General features: G+C 46.2%; 1 protein-coding gene across 2 annotated transcripts in view; it reads right to left on the minus strand.

The window, feature by feature from the left end:
• Positions 1-15,831, minus strand: part of LOC126526619 (alpha-N-acetylgalactosaminide alpha-2,6-sialyltransferase 5-like) — a 74,148-nt gene that overhangs the window by 27,807 nt on the left and 30,510 nt on the right. Inside the window, exon 1 of one of the 2 annotated variants that reach the window (XM_050174487.2) lies at positions 9,147-9,235. The exons of the other annotated variant lie outside the window; for it this stretch is intronic. The gene's annotated coding sequence lies outside the window, so the exon portion shown is untranslated. Of the gene's footprint in view, positions 1-9,146; positions 9,236-15,831 lie in introns of those variants that run through there. 2 annotated transcript variants of the gene reach the window in all.

Raw genomic sequence — 15,831 nt, forward strand, 5'->3', positions numbered from 1 at the left:
AGCTGCAAAGCTGTATTCGACGTAATATTGTTGCTTGCGCGTTTATCGGACCCAGGCTCGATCGGCCCCAGGCACAATTACGTCTCTGTCGGCTGTGTACGCGACGCCCACTCATGATTTGCCAGAAATAAAGAACGTGGCTGGTTGTGCAGCACGAACGTTTGGCGCGGAAGCCTTGGCAGAGAGCCGCTGACAAGTGCCGATCAGAAGCAGAGGTGTTGACATATGTGCGATCGCAAGGGCTTTCATGTGGCTGCTCTTTTATGAGGTGATACGCCGCCCCCGGTTTATGGCGCAGTGATAGAAGCGTTTGGCAGGCATTCTCAGATCATGAACAGCAGATTGCCATTATCCCTCAAAAGAAAAGAGCATAACAGCTGTGTCTTACCCTTACTCACCGACAGTCCAAAAACTAGGGAGGGTATCGCAGGAGTGAAGCGGCCGATTTACTCTTCAAAGCGTTGTTTTACTCTCGCAAAATGTCGAGAGAACTGAAATGTATTGTTCACTACGTGGTCACCAAGGAGAGAGTGAAATGTGCTTTTCACTATTCCTTCTGTGAGAGAGTAGAATACTCGTTCTACTCTTGCGGCAATAGAGAACAAAACGTAGCGTAATCTTCTGCTTCACCTGTAGCAGGATGGCCCCGAATATCGCGATGTATCACTCACGCACGCTGAGCAAAAAACGCACCGTTTTGATTCTAAGAGAATAGGCAGCCACAGTTCAAAGGAACGCGGAGTCGAGCGCTCTACTTTTTCACTCGGAGTTGCTCCACCACGCGGGCGCTCAACATCGTGGAACAGCACAGCACCGGAGAAAGGTAATCCGTCCAGCGAGCAGCGAGGGCGATCCAAGGGAGATCGTGTGTCCGCAATCTCGCGTCGCCAAGAAAATACGACAGTCGTTTGTCATTCGTTGGATATAACAACAAATCTTCCACGGTAAGCGAATTCTAACTTAGGTGCACATTCTGGGTATATGACATGCTATCGACAGGAAGTCGTCGCGGCGCTTAGCCGACGCGATTTACAACGAAATAGGCAAGCGCGCTGTGTCTCTCGATGTCAATTGAAAAAGCCAGTCATCGGGATAACTGCATGTGATTTTATCACTTGCCGCTGTCCATAAGAGCTTTGAAAATCTCCAATGCTGCCAGAACCATGGTATGTTAAATAAGACGTGAGACTAGAGGACGCTTAAAATGGTTTGTTCGCCAGCCCATGATTCCAAGCCTATGCGGAGCGTGCGTAGCGTGCGTTTTGTGTGATTGAATTTATTCACTTTGGCAGTCTACTGTGTACGGGACGCTGTTGAAATAAAAGTTATAAATAGCAGCGCGCTTGACGCTGTCTTTCGCCAATGGGTAATCGCGACCACTGATGTTACGTGCAGCGCCAGTGCTAGTTAGAAACTTTGCCGCAGGCATTCAGCTGCAGGCTGCAAGAGGTCAATTGGGGGCGTTATCTTGAACTTACTGAAAGCGCATGAGGAATCCATGTTTTATACTGAAAAAAGTATAAACCACATATAAGCGATCAAGCACACGACAGCGACAAGCGATGCGATGGAAGTGGCTGTGGCGTTCGCTCGTCGCCTACAAGTCGTACTCCGCGCGAGCGACGATTTTGAGCGACGTCTCCCCGGTGTTGCAGGTGCGAGGGCTGAAAATACGCGTTGAAACTAGCGTGACGCGTGCTTTAGTAATTTAAGTTGACGTGTTTTACCTTAAAAAGTAGCATAAAATATTTGTGAAGGTCTTGCAGTACGTTCTTATTCTTGCATGTATAAAGATTCAATCGTTTGCTCGTTCCGCGCGACAATCGGTAGTATTTGAGTGATGTACATCCAGTTCCGGCTTCGCGGTATTGGCTTGTCGCTCATAGCACTTCCGGGAGACGAGCGACGATTTCCAGATTTCCAGAACCGAGCGATCTGTTGAAGTGACGGCCAGTTTTGTCGCTCGTCGCAGTCGGGCACTAAATCGCTCTCATGGGGTTTAGCCCTAAGACTGAACTGATTGTGCTCATGTCTTGAAATGGTGTGATTATACGTCGGATTTTATGTCTCCTGTTGCGGTTTTCGAGCACGGAGCGAATCTGAGAGGGTGCTTATGTCTACGAACTCGGTTAATTGTCAAGCAGCGAGTTATGCATCGGCATCGAATATTACGGCTGCTGTGTGGAATTACAATTGCAGGGGCGCTTCGCATACGCTTATTGTTTTGGACATGCCTGTGCATTTGCTAATATGAGTTGGCGTGTCAGAGTTATGTCATATGAACAACTAAATCACCCTTCCTCTGAAGGTTACAAGCGTAATGTGTGCATCTTGCTACTGCATGGCAGATCAAAATGTGTTAATTGCTTTAATATTTTTAGTGGAGAAATAAAGTATCAAAATAAAACGTTGCTTTATTTCCGTGTTACCAGTCGTCAGTCGTACACAAAACAAAGAGTTGGTCTAATAAACTAATAACTGCGGTCTAACTGCAATTTTCACATGCCTTCAAGAATGTAAAATGCTAGATTTCAAACTGCAGCAGTAGTCGAGTCTGTCTAAAATGATCTCCATTGAGCACCTCATAAATGAAAATAAGTTCATGCCTTTTAGTAAGCTTAGATGCAGGAGCAGTGAACTTTCTTATTATTGAAATGTGGGTAAGCTTGCCATAACAAGCCTTGTTGCCCTTTCTTATAGGCACATTCAGTCATATCCATTGAACTGGAAGACCATATTTTCATTCCTACTCAGCATCATGTTCACAGATATGATCCTCAATTTATGGTTTGAGCAATGGCACAACCAGAAATGGTGCAGGGTGCACACTGGGCACGTGCTTAGGATGTGTCACAAGTGGTGTTTGCGACCCACCAGACTAATAACAGACTTATGACATCTGACAATGACCAATATTCTATTTATTAGCAGGAGTATTTTAACATTGGTGCTGAACGAGGATGAACTGTCGGTTGTTTCTTTTTTGTTGAAATCTAAAAATTCAAGTTGGTTTAGCAATTGACGGTTGAAGTCATTTAGATGTTTCACATGCATTTCAGTAGAAAGACTAAGAGCTAAGAATTTCCTTTAGTGCCATGACCTTGACTGTCTTGATGTTGTTTTACACTATGTTCTCGTGTTGACTTTTACATAGGATATTTTTCAAGCACCCGCTTTTATAACGCACGAAGGCATCTGCAAGGACTCAAGCATGTTGAAGAGCCCCACAGCCCAGCACGACTTCACGCACTGCAGAGGACCGCACGCCAAAGAAGCAAAATACATTGCCATGTAATTTGGACAAAAGAACTAGAATGTGGGTATATTGGGTGTACCATTTGACGAAATGTCAACAAAATCAAAATACAGTACGTCCCACCAAGATAACAATTCTCACGTGCTCAGGGCAGTCATCTTAACATGGTATATTTATTTCATGTCTCTGATGGGAAAGTCAAATCAAGTATGCTCTCTGAAGACAAACACATAGGAGCAAGTGTCATTTAAAAGTTAGAAATGTGTTTAAAAATAAAGCTGATTAGGTATATGAGAGTGACTGCTTTTTGTCTTGCCTCTCAACAGATTTATCCATGTGGTAAAAGAATAGCGGTACCATGAAATTGCATATTTGTTTAGTGAGATGACACATATTTGCAATGAGCACGGCGCCTGTGTTCACTATGAAAAGCAACAGCTCATGCTTGGTTAGGTGCTTACATACATTTAACCGCTTTAATAGCTTACATTTAACAGCACATGAATGCAAGGGTGCAAACACAAACCACTGTGATTCTGTATTTTAAATGCTGACATGAAGCAGACAGATTTTCATGTCTCCCCTTTTGTCTACTTTTTACACCTAATTTTAGAAGTATGGCTTCCTTTTAGGTTACAGAAAGCGGAAGCATTGGGGGAAGAGAATCCCATTTTTAAGAACTCACTATCGTTTACGTGCATGCTCACTACACCAGTTGATTAGAACCGCTCGTGCCTCCCGAAGCGAAAGCAAAGAGCAATTAAGTCCTTTAACGGTGTAAACCGTGGTGCACACCTTACGTCTTTGAAGCCTTGGAATTCAATATTATTTTTTTTTAATGTAAAATTGTGGTTTCTCCTTCTGTGAAATCGTCATATAATAGCTTCTGGCAGGTATTTGATATATTTATTAGGGTGCCTCAATCTACTTACCAGCCAAGTATGCTAGTGTAGGTAGAGATGCGTTCAACGCAATGAACTGAGAGCATCTGAGTAGAACACTTGTTCATCAATTGGCGGATGTGCACATATAGTGTTAAGCAAAAGCCCCTTAGTTTCGTGGCTTCTGTAGACATAATTTTTATAAGGCAAATAAAATGAAAGCATTTTTGCACATGGTAAATTTCTGGACTTAAGATAGAGTGCACAGTGAGGCGATGTATTATCCTTCCCAGACACGCTTGCTTTGAGACGAAGATTCTGTGAAGAGCGATCATTTTTTTTTACTTTAGCGCTACTTAACCACTTCAGTAGGAAAAAAAAGCCTTGGTTTCAGGTAGTTCGTCCATTGTGCGAGTGTATGCATAGTCGCATGCAAAATCTACGTACACGGGAGGCACATGTGAAACAGGGTGGTGCCATTCCTAATTTATGTTTTGCTTCTTTGTTTGTCTTTTCCGTGCACTTCCTTGCCTGTACTTATGCTTATGTCGCCTTTGATGCATCATCTTCATCACATCTGATTTTTGGTTCACATATGAAGCCATGCTATACTTAAGTTAAAGTGCATAGTCAACGAGGCACAATAATTGATCATGTAATTATGCAAGCTGCTCCTCAGAAGTACAACATTCTTACCTTAATGAGAATGAAAAGCTATCGTATATAACAAAAAATTTGATGAGCGAGATTTTAATGCCAATGCTCCTTGCAGCTTTATACTCATTTGCTACACACTAGATAATATTGTAAATTTAATTTTAGTTATTTGCGAGAAAGTTTAACGGATCAATCCCAACACACCCGGAAACTACTTTCTTGAAAGGCCAACCGAATAGCAAATATGATACGCCTCTGTACCGCTTTGAGACCGGGCAGGATATTGCTGCAGAAGCACGACAAGACACATTTAGAAATAATGGGGTGGAGCCCATACATTAATAACTTTATGTGAGATATAAGCAAAGCTAGCTTGATCTGTGGCCTCGCATGAGAATATGCAACACATTACTAAATTCACTGTACTCTCAGTCAGGAACATCCATACGCTGTACAGGACGTTATCAAATGAGCTGCTGTCTTAGAATATGGCACACACAAAAAAAGTTTCTTGCACAATTTATGTACATTACAAGCCCCATGCTTAGCGGCTCATCTGGTAACATCTACCATATAAGTGCACACATATATTGTGCCAGAAATGCGTTTGCTAGCCAGTAATGTGCAGCATATTTCTCTTCGATCATAACGTCAATACTTCGTGAGTTTGCGTACGTTTGTTCTATGTTTAATTTTCCAATGTATAATTTCTTTTTGAAAAGAAGGAGCCTGAAACAAGGAGCGTTGAAATTAAAGGATATTTCTGCACTGTTATACTGACGAAACTTTAGAGAATATACTTATGTTTTATTACAAGATGTGTTCTAAAGTTCATGGGCATCATTGTAATCTGATTTTATGTGTTTGTAATTATGTTTCTCAAATTATTATAGACTTTGTCTTGTGACTGATCAATAAAGATTTTGACCTTTTAGGAGAGCAAATGTTTCATTTGAGTAATTCGGCGGCTACAGATTACATCCCATTCAAAAGGCATAAATGCAGAAGCTGCTTATGAAGGAATAAAATATTCCCCACATATAAGTATTGCGAATCCCTTCTAACGTTACCATGGATCTACATTGTGCTTTCATACTATTGGGAAGACTACTAGCACTCTGTATTGAAGGAGTACAAGCACTCTCTTTGGGGGAGTAGAAACACTTGGCTTGGAGGAGCAGAAGTACTCGGTTTGGAGGAGTAGAAGCACTCGGTCTGGGGGAGTACTATTACCCCTGTGGGGAGAGTATTCGCACTTTACGGAAGAGTACTAGCACTCCCTTGCGGTGGAGAAACAAAATGCTGTCAGGAGGAGTTGACCTCTCTCAAAGAGGGTCGATCTACTCTCGAAAAGATAGTGAAATATGGGACAAGCAGATACTCCCTTAAAGAGAGTGCCCGGAACTCTTTGTTTTTAGAATGTTTGGGGCAGAAACCTGGAGGCTTACGAAAAAGGTTCTACTGAAATTGAGGACGATGCAACTATTTATAGAAATAAGATTGATGGGATAAGGGATAACGTTAAGGGATAACGTTAAGGGATAACAAGAGAACAGATTGGGTGAGGGAACAAACGCGAGTTAATGACCTATTAGTTGAAATGAAAAATAAATGGCCATGGGCAGGGCATGTAATGAGGAGGGAAGATAACCGATGGTCATTAAGGGTTACGCACTGGATTCCAAGAGAAGGGCAGCGTAGCAGGGGGCGGCAAAAAGTTAGGCGGGCGGATGAGATGAAGAAGATGCAGGGACTACATGGCCACAATTAGTACATCACCGGGGTAGTTGGAGAAGTATGGGAGAGGCCTTTGCCCTGCACTGGGCGTAGCCAGGCTGATGATGCTGATGATAGAAGCAAGGAACGCGCTCTACGAGGAGACGGCACAAGGAGGCAAGCTGTCCCACCCGTAGGCCCACAGAAGAGCGTCTCTCCCATCGCCTTGCCAGAACCGCACGTAGCAATACTATGGAGAAAGACGGAAAGCAAAGAGAGGAGTTAAGTAATGCCTTTTTACGTGCCAAAACCACGATCTCATTATCAGGAACGGCATAGTGGAGTCCTCCGAATCACGTTTGACCAGGTGAAATATATCGTGTACATCAGTACAGGAGCGTTTCCACAAAGCCCCATCGAGACGCGGCATCCGTTGCCATGTGCGAATGCCCAACCTTGAGCGCAACCACGGAACGCTATAGCCACTGGCACGCGTGGCCCGCCGCATGCTCTGCTGCGTCTAAAGCCAGCTGTGACTGGTTGGCCTATTCAGCAAGGAAACAGCCAGGCAGCAGCTCCCACGCTCACGAAACCCGGCGAGGTTCGCAAAATAGAGTGGTTATGCTATGCCGGGGCCGTATTGAATGGGAAAATGTTACACTCAAGCTGTCCGTAAGAGCAGGAGCTAGCCAAGCTATCATAGACAAATAGGATAGGCGAAAGCGGCCAACCAATGGCAAATAGCACTTGCAAACGGAAAGCTCTGGGAATGGCCTATTTGCAAAAGCATTCTGCGCATGCGCGATAATGGTTTTTTCCAACCAAAATTACAATTCTGGACGTTCTGCTATTGTACAAGAAACGGTAGGAGTTGTTGCAGATTGGCACCAACGCGCATGCCTTTTTTGTTTTTTCTTATAATAGCATAATGGCTGACCAATGACGAAGAACGCGCCTACCAGGCTTCGTTATCACGATCTCGTGAAACTTAACTCAACCTAACTCAGCCCGCCCAGAGGCGATCAGATATCGCCGATAGTAAGATTGGGGTGATGCATTGTTATCCAACCAGATTTTGTTGTTCGGTAGGTGGCCGAAGGAGTGCGCGTACTATTTTGCAAGTCATCCATTCAGCACCAGTTGAGCCGTCGTTGATTTATCTGTTTAAAGTCGTACAAAAGGACTAAATCCCAAAAGCAGCTCATATGCTTCGCCTGCACCACTGTGATTGCAGCAGACTAATTTGACCGGTTGAACATCGGCTACAAGTAGAGAGATGTTTTGAGCGCAGAAGTGTCAAGCACAAAGATTACAGGCTGCCCGCACAATACGCGACGAAGTGCCACTTCCATAGAAACCTTATGTTTCGAGAAACACTTGAGGGGCGAAAATTCACAATAAAAAACGCGTTTGTTTCTCGGTAAAAACAACAACAACAGAATAGATTCCTGTGTTGTCGATATGTTGAAAAAATTTCGATAAGCGTTGCTGACATGAGCAAACATCAGCCAAAAATTTTAGTGCTCTGATTCCACGCACTGGCACTCCTTGCATAACGCGTGTACTTTCTGTCAAATCCAACCCGAAACTTCAGAGTATCGTTACCGAGATTCGTGAAAAAAGTGTACGCGTCACTGACTTGGCAGTAAACCACGGCGCTACCAAAGCAAAAAAAAAAAAAAACCACATAGCGGTGTTTCTCCGTTAAAGCGAGTAAAATATTGTGGTGTGACAAGTGATCGGTGTCACATATTTATTTATTTATTTATTTATTTATTTATTTACAGTACTCTCAGGGCCCAGAAGGGTGCTACAGAGGGGGTGGGTACAATAATCAATAAAAATACAACACGTTCAAATAATTATTAGTCTTTAGAGTGATAAACTCAATATATAATCAGTTATTGCAATTTTGAAAGATAATGCCTCCTCGATGCAGGCGATAGAGGGGGGAAGGAGGTTCCACTCGGCACTTGTTCTTGGCAAAATGAATCGGATAAAACATTGGTACGACAGAAAGGAATGGACACGTCAAATCGACGATCAAGACGCGACGGCGTGTACGAAGGTTCTGAAATGAATTTTCTTGAACTCATCTGAACTGATCTAAACGCATATGAACTCATCTCCACCGACGCCTAAGCGTTTGTCGTCACGTGCAAGAGGCATAGTTCACGTACCGAGACTAAAGCCCTATCACACACCTTCCACCACGGATGTGTAGCTCAGCACCGGGACGGTGCTTCTACTGCTGGCTGGGGTTGATGATACCGAACCGCCGCCTCAGTGTGGATGCACTGGAGAGGAGGAACGTGTTCCTGATTGCTACATGGTCGTCATGTTGGCTACCGTTGGCCTAAGTGTAAATATATGGTAAATAGCCTAATGCATAAGCTACGCGTAACAATATAACAACGTCGTGCAGTTATTGTCACAAAATGCAGAATAACAACAGCTGCGCTCTTCAACATAGCCGCTCGTGTGTTTGTGTAGTCGACTTCTTACAGCAGCCGCCCTGTGTTTATAAGGACAGCGCACCTTTCGCATATGGATTCTTGCTTGAGCGAGAGGACGTTCGACACGCATAGCTTGCAAGCATCGGATAGAAGCCAGACTGCAATAAACCGGCCGCTTACCTGTGTAGCTGAAAACATCTTAAAAACACCTTGTAACAGCACAGCGCAACTCCCCACCGGGAGTTCGGCGAGAACTGCGGAGCCGTCCGGGCAGTACGGCGACGCACGCGGAAGATGCATGCGTGCACGTGACTTCGCTTGCTTAGCTGCCAGGGGCGATGCTATCACGCGCCTCGACAGGGCGTCCCCGGCCTTGAGGAGAGGCGATGTGCGTCGTCCGTCCACGCGCACTGCTCGTTGGCACAGAGCCAAGACGTCAGCGCATTGGCGCTGATTGTTTTCACTGTGAGCGCGAGACGTCCACGGGTGTTGCGCATGCGCTGTTAGCGCCTGAGCACAGGTACCCATTTTCTTTTTTTTTTTGTGTGTGTGAGATGGCCCCAGAAATCACTATTGTGGGCATTGTCGCATTCCGTCATGTTGTTCAATGTGGTAATGGCGGCATTTTGAGCCAATCAGAGGCTATTGTGGGCCTCTTTGATTGACTCAAAACGCCGCCATTGCCATGCTCCACAATGTGGCGGCATTCTACGATGTCCAGAATGGTACCCCGGGCTTAGCTAACAAGCTAGGTGAATGCAGCAGCTCGTCTCTGAGACTCCGTTAGACTATTTTTACTGCGTGTCGTTGTGAAGCGACCGAGTTCGTCACACCCGTCAGCCTTCGTGTGCTGTTTTGCTCCTTGTGAAGGGAAGCTTTCTTGCGCGAATGCATGGAAGCATGCGAGTGCGCAAGCTTCCACGAGGCATGGACTTAGGAATGAAACGGGAAGAATAATGGTACACCGGTATCTCGCGTCGTACTAAGTGCACACCTGTCCTCGCTCTTCCCTCGACAAACGTCATCTTCCTCCTCGTGACATCACTGCGCCCACGTCCCGAAATATGCATTCGCGTGAACTGCTGTTTGCACCTCTCGTTAGAATGTGAACGGTGTAGCAGAAAACATAAACACTGCGTGACATTAAATTCGCGACCCGTACGGTGAATTATAAATGTCACGTGATATTACGCATTAGCCATGTCCTAAAACATACGACATACATATCAACTTGACAGACCATGGATGAATTATGGTATTGAAAAGCTCACATCTAATGTTAAACTGTAAGTCAAAATTCTTGAACTCGCACGCAAAAACTACAGTGCACGTTTTTACGAATTGTGCGCACGACACTGAATTCAATAGCCTTATTTTGTAACATATCTTGTCCACGTCTTTTTTTTTACTTAACTGCTACATTCGTTTTATTTCAGGTATTACTTGTGCGTTACTATATATTGGATTGCTTTTTGGCGCCGGTTTTCTATGCTACATTGTAGTCAGGTGTAATATTGCAGTTGCAGCAGCTGTCACTGCTGCGAAATGTCGATTTGCCGTTTTTCTTTAATTCTGTATTTTTCTAATAGCAAGGGCACGTCTCAGATAGTCTATCACCTTTTGTATCAATTCGTCGGTTTGAACTCAATAAAGTAAAATGTACTTATTACTATTACTATACGTAACACTTCGCGTAAGCTTCGTGTCACAGAGATTCCAACATATGCATTGGATCTGTATAAGGTTCAGAATGTATCGCGAATTAGCCCGTTGACGCAACTTTTTTCCTTAATGCAGTTCCTGCGTGTGCTACGTTGAACGATCGAAATGGAAACAAGCTATGCGCTGAGGCTGCGCTGCTTTCAGCAATACTGGCCGCAACTCCACAAGCCAATAATACTTCAGTGACCTGTGCGTGCTTGCGTTTGATAAAGGTGAGAACACTATTAAATCTGATTGCATTAGTACTGAGGATGTGCGTGAAGCTGAATTCATTGAACTTCCACATGTGCGAGCTTGCAGAAAACATAACCTGGGAAATAAAGGAACGACTTCAGACTTTTGACTTCTACCGACCAAGGCTGGCCTCAGAAGAGGCCAGGAGCAAAGGAACATTTCACTTTCCTTCTTCAGATTAGCGGCAATAATTCCAGTGTAATCGACATTCATCCGTGCACTGCTGTGCGAAATTCGGTTCTGAAGAAATACGATCACTTAGGAGAGTTGGCGTAGAGAATGCAGAGGGAAAGCGCATGCGACTATTTTACAAAATGTACGTAGGATGTTCTCCACGCTGGTTATGATTTTGCGCAAAGTGGTTGAATTTTGCCTGGTGCCGGAGAATACACCACCTCTGGAATTTCAGAGGACACCTAAAACTAGTCAGGACGCCAGACGGGGAAAGATTAGAATTGATGGTTAAAGGCGAATTGCTCAGAAGGCGCTAACATTTTGCACCTAACAGCATTACGGATAACTTCAGTATGCGATTTAGGACAGCAACCCGTAGGGTGCTGTGTTTTCGGATTATGTGCTGCAATATAAACGGCTATATGGTGGGGTCGAAAGTAAACATGATGTTGTGATTGGTTGTACACTTCGCGAAGAGCTGAGAGATTGTTTATGTAGCCAACCACTAACTGAATAGATTAGCGTTAAAATGTCAGTTATGTGCGAACTGCAGGTCTTGTTCAAAGGACTTGGTGCCGAATTTCTGTAGGTAAGTTTTTTTCTAGGTTTTAATGTCAAACACAACATTATCATGCGTGCGCAAAGCAGATGGCCCCTTAAACAGGAGGCTATCTGCAATGACCAGTGTTATATCGGCGGTTTCGGGTTCAAACAGTAACTAGGCTCGCCCTCAGGGGGCGCTGACGTATCGACGCGGAGCCTAGTTAAGGCGCCGCAATGACCATAAACGGACTCTGCCTCGGTCCCCGTCTGCGCCTCCGTGTCGTCAGGCCACCGTCCCGGTGTGCCCAACGTGCCTGGCGTGGCGTTCATGGAGGCCACGCGGACGCAGCTTTTTGGAGACGAGGCTAAACCCTTCGTGCGTACTACGATGCCTTCAAGATTCCTTAGAAACCGTTTTGCTGCCGTGGACGCCGGATTCTGCCAGGACGCTACTAGCCTTGGCACCTGGGCTATGTCCTGCTGAGCAGCGCGTTCCGTCGCCATTCCGACGTAACACTTTGGCGACGAGGATGACCCAAGTACATCGCGCCTGCCAGCAAGTTGCGCTTGCCGACTGCATTCTTGCGGCATCTTTCCCGTCGTCTGCTCTTATTTCAAGCAGTATTTCTGCGCCTTCTGCAACTTCTTGATCCCTGCTTACTGCTTCTGCAACCCCAGTATACAGTTTTGCTGCACTCCTTGCCAGCAGGATTTTTGCACTGTGCATTCGAAGGCGGTGCCTTCGGCGTCACCTGTCCCACCCAGACGCTACTGCGGCGTCGTCTCTGCATCTGTCCTTGCTCTTCGGCCATATCTGTTAGTGCTCGCCATAAATGCGGCAATGCCGTCTCCCCCCCCCCCCCCCTTCTTGTCCCGCCCCGGCGTACCAGCCACCCCTTGGCTAAAATAGCGACATGTGTTGCAGGCTTACGTCGACGCAGCCGCCAGGACCACTACGCTGGAACAGAAAAATGCGCTCCTCCTCAACGCGCTGGGGGTAGAAGGCGTCAGCGTCTACATCACCTAGACAAAGACGGAGGCCGGCGAAGGGACAGGGGACGCGCGGGCAGTTCATGTTTATGAAGCGGCACTTCAAGTGCTCGACACGCACTTTTCTACAGAAGAATTCTGCAGCCGCGTGCAGTTCAAGCGCAGATTTCAAAGTCCGGCGAAGCCGACTACAGAATTCATCCAGGACGCGCAACGGCTCGCCATATTCTGTAAGTCTGGCACCGCTACCGATCTCATGGTCCAAGATCAGATCCCTTGCGGCTTGCAGTAGCAACAACTTCGCCGCCGGTTCATTCAACTCGGCGAGTACTTCACCGTCAAAAAAGCATTGGAAATTGAGCAAGAGAAATGCACCGACAAAATAATGGAGAAGCTCGGCGTTCTACAAGTAAGCGCCGTTTCACAGCGGCTTCAGCCACGAGATGGTGGCCGCGACCAGCCTCGTCTTCCTAGGGACCTTCAACATGGCGGTTACTTTCCCCGCCCGACTTCTTTTCAAGATGGCGGTCTTCTTCGCCCCGTTCCAGTCCAAGGTGGCGGTTACCCTCCCCGCCCGGATACCCGGATTCCAGTCAAGATGGTGGCCAACAGACCGACGCTCCCGGGACCGCGCCGATATGGTGGACGCCGAGAGCGAGGATATGGGCTTCACCGTCTGGGTCGGAGGCAACCAGGCGCCTCCTCTGCCTCCGCGCCGTCGGCTCGGCCCGGCGGCTGCTTGCGCTGCGGCTCGCCGGAGCACTGGGCCAATTTTTCGGGTTTTCCGGCCCGCCAAATGTTTTGGCAGACACGCAGAAAGAAAGGACATTTTTTTCCAAATGTGCTGGTCATCGGAAATGACATCTGGGCCTGTCAACGAGCTGGAAACGCGAGACAATACTGTTATCAGGATGGCGACCATTCTACATATAGAAGACGCTGTCGGCGCCCTATCGCTTATGCGCGTTGTGCGGTTAGAGTTAACAGTGTAACTCTACCCTTGAGAATCTGCACAGGGTCAGTCGTCTCACTCATTAATGTTCAGGACTACAAGAGGTACTTTACACATATCAGACTCCTTCAATCGCATCTAGTCATCCAGAACTACTCGGAGCAAGTGGTTAATAATTTGGGCTGTTTCTCCACAACCGTCAAGTTCCAAGATAAGTCTGCTGCGGTGAACTTCTATGTCACTGAACACGGTTCATCACTTCTGGGACTTGACGCTATTTAGGCACTCAAGCTACTGATCGATGGAGCGACTTTGTCTTGTCTCCAAGCCTAATCTTCACCACCACACTTCAACATTGGTTCCCGTTGGACAGAATATCATCCCACTTCACTGAACTTGCACGGTACAGCGAACTTCCACAGTGCACCGCAGGCCAACGCCTGTTCGACTTCACCCCCACCGAGAGTGAACCGGTGTAGTGTGTTGGAACAGTCTACCCCAGTTAAAGCGTGACGACGGCAAGCTCCACGGAAAACCCAGGTGGACAGTACATCAGCGGTCAATACGCGTGTTGAGCGCCTTCCTACCAGGTTTTTCTATAGTCGCGCGCATGATAAGGCGTATACCCATCTTGCAAATTATTTTGTAAGACGTTCAGATGCAACAGTTACTTCAAGTATGCCTTCAGTGAATTCCGCATTTCAATGCAGTTCTTCTCATTTGCGAGTGCATTCTTATAGAACACGTAAAGTACCTCATTTGAATGTTTCATGTTCAGCCGCAAGGCAAGAGAGTCAGGCACGGTTACTTATGCTCACTGACGTACCCAGTCAAAATGCTCCGCTAGCAGCGTCGACTGCTGAGCGTTTCAAAGGATCTGAGGATTCTATTCAGGCACCTGTTTCTCATCCGGCTGTGGTGCCCAGCCAACATGCTCTTTCGCCTGATAGGCGTGTAAGTGAAGCTAGTGGTTCCATGCAGGCACCTTCCCAAAGAATGACTGCTCTGCCCAGTCCCCATGTTTTCCTTGAAACACGTAACGCTCATGTGTTCAAGCCTTCGTGCTTACATACAGTCCTTTATAAGTCTTCGCTCCCAGCTGTGCCTGAGGAGCGCGTCAATGAATCTTCGGATTCTTTTGAGTCTTGTACTTGGCCTTCAGTCGTCTGACGGGCGCTTCAGAGAGCTAGAAAGCTCATATGTCAAGTCTTCATCTGCGCCACCCGTTTCGTCCGGTGGGTGCTTAGCCGAGCAGCATAGCTCAAAACCAATCTCAGAGCCATTACTGACCCCTATGGACAATACGCAGCTTCTTGTACCGCAATTGCCGCGGCGGTCAAAAAGGCGGCGCTACAAACGGCGCCACCTTACCGACTTTGTTTCATGATGTTTATTTCCACGAATTCCTTACTTCCTTGATGTTCGTATATCATCACATCATCACATCACTTTATTACCTTAAAGACCCCGGTTAGGGGGTATTACATAAGGGGTGGGTTTACAAATCAAGGTTACAGAGAGTGATCTTCATGAGAAACAAATGTAGTTAAGTTGTCCGCAAAAGTTGATGAACACGTGATGGCTGCAATGTTCCGGGGAAGGCCATTCCAATCCACTGCTGTGCGAAGAAAAAATGAGGCTGCAAAAGTAGTGGTGCGAGCACGTGCGCGTGCGATTGAGTAAGGATGGGACGTACGGGGGGATATGCGCGCCGGTGGGATGATATACGGTGCTTGATTGAGCGGACTGTGAAATAATTTGTGGAACAAACAAAGACTGGCGATGCGGCGACGCACAGAAAGATTAGCAAGATCAGTTTTACGTTTTAGGGATGATATGCTTATGTCGTATGAATATGAAGAATGGATGAACCTAGTGGCACGATTTTGTACAGATTCTAGTTCGTTTCTTAAGTATGCTTGATGCGGGCTCCAGATGGGTGCTGCATATTCTAGTTTCGATCTGATGAGTGATTTGTACGCGAGAAGTTTTATGTCTGATGGTGCGTGACGCAAATGACGCTTTAAAAAACCGAGGGATCTGTTAGCGGATGATATGATATTGCTGATGTGTGCGTTCCATGAAAGGTCAGAGGATAAGGTGACGCCTAGATATTTGTATGTTTGAACTTGTTCGACAGTGGAGTGGGAGATCAGGTATGAAAATGATAGGGGATTAAGTTTGCGATGAAAGGAAACGAGCTTGCATTTAGTAGGATTAAGCTTCATTAACCAAAGATCGCACCACTGT

Source organism: Dermacentor andersoni, chromosome 8 (assembly GCF_023375885.2).
Source record: "Dermacentor andersoni chromosome 8, qqDerAnde1_hic_scaffold, whole genome shotgun sequence".
NCBI lineage: Eukaryota > Metazoa > Arthropoda > Arachnida > Ixodida > Ixodidae > Dermacentor > Dermacentor andersoni.